The sequence below is a fragment of the Giraffa tippelskirchi genome, chromosome 4 (genome assembly GCF_054371585.1).
Source record: "Giraffa tippelskirchi isolate mGirTip1 chromosome 4, T2T-mGirTip1v1.2.pri, whole genome shotgun sequence".
Lineage (NCBI taxonomy): Eukaryota > Metazoa > Chordata > Mammalia > Artiodactyla > Giraffidae > Giraffa > Giraffa tippelskirchi.
Genome location: NC_137278.1, coordinates 104,280,624 through 104,289,151, shown reverse-complemented (window position 1 = coordinate 104,289,151; position 8,528 = coordinate 104,280,624). Strand labels below are relative to the sequence as shown.

The window sequence follows — 8,528 nt, the reverse complement described above, 5'->3', positions numbered from 1 at the left end:
TAGGACTTTGGATTCTGAGTTCAAGTGCTTTAAAATGGGTTTTTCAAGGCAAGGAGCTGATCGAGATCACACAGATTTGTGGTATTTCTTGAAAATTGAGTGGACAAAGAGAAGAGAGGATATTGAAGTGATTCTTGTCACTTGTCGTTAAGTATAAATTGTTTTAAATACTTGCAGGCTAATTGCAGAAGTGATCAGTCTACTGTCTCAGATAAAATCATATGTGGGGTCTTCTAAAGTGAAATTATTTATTGTTTACAGTAATATCCATTACAGGCCAAATTTCCTCAAATAACTAAGTCAATTTGACATAGGTGGTCTATAGTCTTATATAAGTCATATTGTCAGATTCTCAATTTTTAATCCATTTCCACTTTATGGGCATAAAATTATTGACAATCTTTTTTGTTATCTTTCATATTTCTAATGTAATTATGGTTATGTTTTCCTTTCTCTTTCATTATATTACCTATGTGTGCTTTCCTTTTTCCTTTAAAGCATTTCAAAGTTTTTCTATTTTAAGCTTTTCATAGAACTAATTTCTGAACTTGTTTTTTTCTCTTTATGGTGTCTTAGTTTTCACTTTCAGTGGATTCTGCTTTTATATTTTTTATCTCCTTCCTTATGCCTGCTTTGGGATTAATTCTATTGTTCTTTTTCTAATTTCTTAAGTTAAAACTTTATCCTATTACTATTCAGCCTTTTCTCATTTTTAATACAAACCTTAAATGTATAAACTCTGAAAAGAAAGAACCACTTCTGCTGCATCTCATGAGTTTTGCTATACATGTATTTATATAGTATTTTCATTTATCATTCAACTCTATCATTCATTCATATTTTTAGTTTACAATATGATTTCTTCTTTGACCCATAATTATTTTATATATTTTACAAACTTTAAAAATTCTCATATTGTTGGGCATTTTATTTTTATTCATACTTTCTTCCAGCTTCCAATTATTTAGATATAATTGACATCACTGGATAGTCAACACCGAAATCAGATTGATTATATTCTTTGCAGCTAAAGGTGGAGAAGCTCTATACAGTCAGCAAAAACAAGACTGGGAGCTGACTGTGGCTCAGATCATGATCCTCTTACTGCCAAATTCAGACTTAAATTGAAGAAAGTGGAGAAAACCACTAGACCATTCAGGTATGACCTAAATCAAATCCCTTATGACTATACAGTGGAAGTGAGAAATAGATTTAAGGGACCAGATCTGATAGACAGAATGCCTGATGAACTATGGACGTAGGTTCGTGACACTGTACAGGAGATGGGCATCAAGACCATGCCCAAGAAAAAGAAATGCAAAAAAGCAAAATGGCTGTCTGAGGAGGTCTTACAAATAGCTGTGAAAAGACAGGAAGTGAAAGCAAAGGAAAAAAGGAAAGATATACCCATTTGAATGCAGAGTTCCAAAGCATAGCAAGGAGAGACAAGAAAGCCTTTCTCAGTGATCATTGCAAAGAAATAGAGGAAAACAATAGAATGGGAAAGACTAGAGGTCTCTTCAAGAAAATTAGAGATACCAAGGGAACATTTCATGCAAAGACGGGCTCAATAAAGGACAAAAATGGTAGGGACCTAACAGAAGCAGAAGATATTAAGAGGTGGCAAGAATACACAGAAGAACTGTACAAAAAAGATCTTCACAACCCAGATAATCATGATGGTGTGATCACTCACCTAGAGCCAGACATCCTGGAATGTGAAGTTAAGTGGGCCTTAGGAAGCATCACTATGAACAAAGCTAGTGGAGGTGATGGAATTCCAGTTGAGCTATTTCAAATCGTAAAAGATGACGCTGTGAAAGTGCTGCACTCAATATGTCAGCAAATTTGAAAAACTCAGCAGTGGCCACAAGACTGGAAAAAGTCAGTTTTCATTCCAATCCTAAAGAAAGGCAATGCCAAAGAATGCTCAAACTACCGTACAATTGCACTTATCTCACACGCTAGTAAAATAATGCTTAAAATTCTCCAAGCTAGGCTTCAGCAATACATAAACTGTGAACTTCCAGATCTTCAAGCTGCTTTTAGAAAAGGCAGAGGAACCAGAGGTCAAATTGCCAACATCCGCTGGGTCATCAAAAAAGCAAGAGAGTTCCAGAAAAACATCTATTTCTGCTTTATTGACTATGCCAAAGCCTTTGACTGTGTGGATCACAATAAACTGTGGAAAATTCTGAAAGAGATGGGAATACCAGACCACCTGACCTTCCTCTTGAGAAACATGTATGGAGGTCAGGAAGCAACAGTTACAACTGGACATGGAACAACAGATTGGTTCCAAATCAGGAAAGGAGTACATCAAGGCTGTATATTGTCACCCTGCTTATTTAACTTCTATGCAGAATACATCATGAGAAACGCTGGGCTGGAGGAAGCACAAGCTGGAATCAAGATTGCCGGGAGAAATATCAATAACCTCAGATATGCAGATGACACCACCCTTATGGCAGAAAGTGAAGAAGAACTAAAGAGCCCCTTGATGAAAGTGAAAGAGGAGAGTGAAAAAGTTGGCTTGAAGCTCAACGTTCAGAAAACTAAGATCATGGCATCTGGTCCCATCACTTCTTGGCAGATAGATGGGGCAACAGTGGAAACGGTGGCTGACTTTATTTTTCTGGGCTCCAAAATCACTGCAGGTGGTGATTACAGCCATGAAATTAAAAGACGCTTACTCCTTGGAAGGAAAGTTATGACCAACCTAGACAGCATATTTAAAAGCAGAGATATTACTTTGCCAACAAAGATCCGTCTAGTCAAGGCTATGGTTTTTCCAGTGGTCATGTATGGATGTGAGAGTTGGACGGTGAAGAAAGCTGAGCACTGAAGAATTGATGCTTTTGAACTGGGGTGTTGGAGAAGACTCTTGAGAGTCCCTTGGACTGCAAGGAGATCCAACGAGTCCATCCTAAAGGAGATCCGTCCTGGGTGTTCATTAGAAGGACTGATGTTGAAGCTGAAACTCCAATACTTTGGCCACCTGATATGAAGAGCTGACTCATTGGAAAAGACCCTAATGCTGGGAAAAATTGAGGGCAGGAGGAGAAGGGGACAACAGAGGATGAGATGGCTGGATGGCATCACCATCTCGATGGACATGGGTTTGGGTGGACTCCAGGAGTTGTTGATGGACAGAGAGACCTGGAGTGCTGCGGTTCATGGGTCGCAAAGAGCCGAACACGACTGAGCGACTGAACTGAACTGACATACAACATGTGTAAGTTTAAGATGTACATGTTGATTTGATACATATATATTGCAAAATTATACCACAGTAGCAGTAGTTAATACCTGATCACTTCATGTAATTGCCATTATTTTTGGTGGTAAAAATATTTAAGATCTACTTTCTTAGCAACTTTCAATTATATAAAACTGTTCAGTTCAGTTCAGTTCAGTCGCTCAGTCATGTCCGACTCTTTGCGACCCCATGAACTGCAGCACGCCAGGCCTCCCTGTCCATCACCAACTCCCGGAGTCTACCCAAACCCATGTCCATCGAGTCAGTGATGCCATCCAACCATCTCATCCTCTGTCATCCCCTTCTCTTCCTGCTCCTAATCCTTCCCAGCATCAGGGTCTTTTCCAATGAGTCAACTCTTTGCCTGAGGTGGCCAAATTATTGGAGTTTCAGCTTCAACATCAGTCCTTTCAATGAATACCCAGGATTGATCTCCTTTAGGATGGATTGATTGGATCTCCTTGCAGTCCAAGGGACTCTCAAGAGTCTTCTCCAACACCACAGTTCAAAAGCATCAATTCTGCGGCGCTCAGCTTTCTTCACCGTCCAACTCTCACATCCATACACGACCACTGGAAAAACCATAGCCTTGACTAGACGGACTTTTGTTGGCAAAGTAATGTCTCTGCTTTTAAATATCCTATCTAGATTGGCCATAACCTTCCTTCCAAGGAGTAAGCGTCTTTTAATTTCATGGCTGCAATCACCATCAGCAGTGATTTTGGAGCCCAAAAAAATAAAGTCTGACACTGTTTCCTCTGTTTCCCCATCTATAGTTAACTGTATTGTTAACTATGATCACCACACTGCATGTTAGAGTCCCAGAATTTATTTATCTTTTAACTGGAAGTTTGTTGGTAAAGAGTCTGCCTGCAATGAGGGAGACCCAGGTTTGATCCCTGGATTGGGAAGATCCCCTGGAGAAGGCAAGGGCTACCCACTCCAGTATTCTTGCCTGGAGACTTCCATGGACAGCGGAGCCTGGCGGGCTACAGTCCATGGGTTTGCAGAGTTGGACATGACTGAGCAGCTTTCACTTTCACTTTGTACCCACTGACCAAAAATCTCCCCAGTTCCCCCAACTTTCAGCCCCTAGAAACAATCATTCCTGTCTGTTTCTAAGAGTGTGGCTATTTTAGATTCCACATTTAAGTTATATCATCCAGAATTTGGATATCTCTATATGACTTATTTCACTTGGCATAATGTCTTTAAGTTTCATCCATGTTATCACAAATGGCAGTATATCCTTCTTTCTCAAGGATATATATTTACGTTCCCACATTTTCTTTACCCATTAATCTCTAGATGGACACTTAGGTTGTTCCCATATTTTACGTATTGTGAATAATGTTGCATTGGTCATGGAAGTGCAAATATCTCTTCAAGATACTAATATAATTTCCTCTGGATATATACCCAGAAGTAGGATTTTGGGTTCAAATGTAGTTTATTTTTAATTTTTTGAGGAACCTCCATACTGTTTTCCATAGTAGCTGTACCAATTTACATTTCAATAGCAATGCACAAGGGTTCTTTTATCTATATTCTCAACTACACTTACTATCTCTTGTCATTTTGATGGCAGTTATTTTAACAGGTATGAGGTATATATCTCATTGTTTTTGATTTGCATTTTCCTATGATTAGTAATGTTGAACATTTTTTAAATTTATGTTTTTATTGAAGGATAATTGCTTTATAGAATTTTGTTGTTTTCTGTCAAACCTCAACATGAATCAGCCATAGGTATACATATATCCCATCCCTTTTGAACCTCCCTTCCATCTCCTTCCCCACCCCACCCCACCCCTCTAGGTTGATACAGAGCCCCTGTTTGAGTTTCCTGAGCCATACAGCAAATTCCCATTGGCTATCTATTTTACATATGGTAATGTAAGTTTCCATGTTACTCTTTCCATACATCCCACCCTCTCCTCCCGTCTCCCTGTGTCCATAAGTCTGTTCTCTAATGTTGAGCATCTGCTGATCAGTGATGTTGTACATCTTTTCATGTACTTATTGGCTGTGTGTTTGTTTTCTTTGGAAAATGTCCATTTAGTTCCTCAGCCCATTTTTTAATCAGACTGGATTTTTTTCCCTATAGAGTGATATGAGTTATTTATATATATTAGATATTACCTTCTATGAAATATATAACTTACAAACATTTTATCCCATGCCATAGGTTGGGAACTGTGTTCACTGTTCCCCTTGCTGTGCAGAAGCTGTTCAGTCTGATGTGGATCCACTTGTTCATTCTCGCTTGTGTTGCTTGTGCTCTTGGAGCCATACCAAAAAAATTCTTGCCGAAACAAGGAGAATTTTCCCTGTTTTCTTCTAGTAGTTTTATAGTTTCGGGTCTTATATTTACATATTTAATCCATGTCAAGTTAATTTTTGTGAGTGGTATAAGGTAGGGGCTCAGTTTCATTCTTTTGCATATAATTACCGTTTTCCCAACATCATTTACTAAATAGACTATCATTTTCCCATTGAGTATTCTTGGCTCACTTGCCAAATACTAGTTGACTGTGTATGTGTGGGTTTACTTCTGGGCTCTCTGATTCTATTCCATTTGTCTACATGTCAGCTTTTATGCCAATTCTACACTGTCTTGCTTTCTATAGTTTTGTATTATAGTTTGCAATCAGATGAGACCAGACATATTCAGGATGGTATGGCCATAGACTATAGTTTGTAATCAGGAAGTGTAAAGGTGCTAGCTTTGTTCTGCTTTCTCAGAATTTCTCTATTTGGGTTCTTTTATGGTTACATAAAAGTTTTAGGATTGTTTTTTTCTATTCCTGTGAAAAATGCTATTGGGATTTTGAAAGGGAATGCATTGAATTTATAGGTGGCTTTAGGCTGTGTGGATATTTTAACAGTGTTTATTCTTTCAATCTATGAACACAGTGTGTCTTTCCATTTATTTGTATCTTCTTCAATTTTTTTCATCAGAGTCTTATAGAAAAACAAATTAAGCCCGAAGTTAGTAGAAGAAAAGAAAAAAATTTATCAGGGCAAAAATAAAGATAAAATAGAAAAAATGAGCAAGACAAGGATTCAGTTTTTTGAAAAGACCAACAAAATAGCTAATCTCTTAGCTAAACTAAGAAAAAAGAAAGCAGACTCAAATAAAATTAAAAAGGAAAGAAGAAACAGTAAAATTGATGCCACAAATAAAAAGATCAAAAGACAATTAGAAGCAACTATATGCCAAAAAATAGTTAACATAGAAGAAATGAATAAATTCCTAGAAACATACAACCTACCAAAATTAGACCTTGAAGAAGTAGAAATTCTGAACAGATCTGTAACTACTGAGAAGACTGAATCGGTAATCAAAAACCTCCCAACAAAGAAAAACATAGAACAACATGGCTCCAATGATGATTTCTACCAATATTTAAAAAACAAGTCAATATATCTCAGACAATTCCAAAAAACAGAAGATGAGGGAGCACTTCCAAACTATCAAAAACAAAACAAAATCAAAGGGAATAAATGTTGTTGGAGAAATTGAAACTCATGCACACTGTTGATGGGAATGCAAAATGGTAGAGCTGCTATGGGAAACAGTATGGACAGTACTCAAAAATTTCAAAATAGAATTATCATATGATCCGGCAATCTCACTACTGGGTATTTATCAAAAGAATTTCAGTCAACATCTTAAATAAATATTGGCACTCCAGTGTTCAGTTCAGTTCAGTTCAGTTGCTCAGTCATGTCCAACTCTTTGCGATCCCATGGTCTGCAGCACTCCAGGCCTCCCTGTCCATCATCAACTCCCGGAGTCCACCCAAACCCATGTCCATTGAGTTTGTGATGCCATCCAACCATCTCATTCTCTGTTGTCCCCTTCTCCTCCTGCCCCCAATCCTTCCCAGCATCAGGGTCTTTTCCAATGAGTCAACACTTTGCCTGAGATGGCCACAGTATTGGAGTTTCAGCTTCAACATCAGTCCTTCCAATGAACACCCAGGACCGATCTCCTTTAGGATGGACTCGTTGGATCTCCTTGCAGTCCAAGGGACTGTCAAGAGTCTTCTCCAACACCACAGTTCAAAAGCATCAATTCTGCGGCACTCAGCTGTCTTCACCGTCCAACACTCACATCCATACATGACTACTGGAAAAACCATAGCCTTGACTAGATGGACCTTTGTTGACAAAGTAATGTCTCTGCTTTTTAATATGCTGTCTAGGTTGGTAATGGGGGCTTCCCTGGTGGCTCAGACGGTAAAGCGTCTGTCTGCAATGCAGGAGACCCAGGTTCGATCCCTGGGTTGGGAAGATCCCCTGGAGAAGGAAATGGCAGCCCACTCCAGTACTCTTGCCTGGAAAATCCCATGGACGGCGGACCCTGGTAGGCTACCGTCCATGGGGTCGCAAATAGTTGGACACGACTGGGCGACTTCACTTTCACTTTCACTTTAGGTTGGTCATAACTTTTCTTCCAAGGAGTAAGTGTCTTTTAATTTCATGGCTGCAGTCACCATCTGCAGTGATTTTGGAGCCCCCCAAAACAAAAGCAGCCACTGTTTCCACTGTTTCTCCATCTATTTCCCATGAAGTGATGGGACCAGATGCCATGATCTTAGTTTTATGAATGTTGAGCTTTAAGCCAACTTTTTCACTCCTCTTTCACTTTCATCAAGAGGCTCTTTACTTCTTCTTCACTTTCTGCCATAAGGGTGATGTCATCCGCATATCTGAGGTTATTGATATTTCTCCTGGCAATCTTGATTCCAGCTTGCGCTTCATCCAGCCCAGTGTTTCTCATGATGTTCATTGTAGCACTATTCACAATAGCCAAGATATGGAAACAACCTAAATGTTCATTGATAGATAAGCCAATAAAGAAAATGTTGCATATACATACAGTGAATACTATTCAGCCTTAAAAAAGAGGTAAATCTGAAATATGTGACAGCATGGATGAACCTTGAGAACATTTCTAAGTGAAATAAGCCATCACAGAAAAACAAATCCTGCACAATTCTACTTATATGAGTATCAGAAATACTCAAATGCATAGAAACAAAGAGTGGAATGATGGTTTTCCGGGACTGGTGGGGTGGGGGTAATCAGGGAATTATTAATCAATGGGCATAAAGGTTTCAGTCAAGTAAGAGAAATAAGCTCTAGAGATGTGGTTATACAATACTGTACTTATAGTCAACAATAATATATACTTCAAAATTTATCAAGAGGGTTGATCGCATGTTGTGTCATTACCACACACACACACACAAAGTAAAAT

At 38.6% G+C, this 8,528-nt stretch overlaps 1 non-coding gene across 1 annotated transcript; it reads left to right on the top strand.

Moving 5' to 3' along the window:
* Positions 1-7,486: 7,486 nt before the first annotated feature.
* TRNAC-GCA (transfer RNA cysteine (anticodon GCA)) lies at positions 7,487-7,558 on the top strand. The gene has a single exon. It is a non-coding gene; the product is annotated as a tRNA-Cys (tRNA).
* The last annotated feature ends 970 nt before the right edge of the window (positions 7,559-8,528 follow it).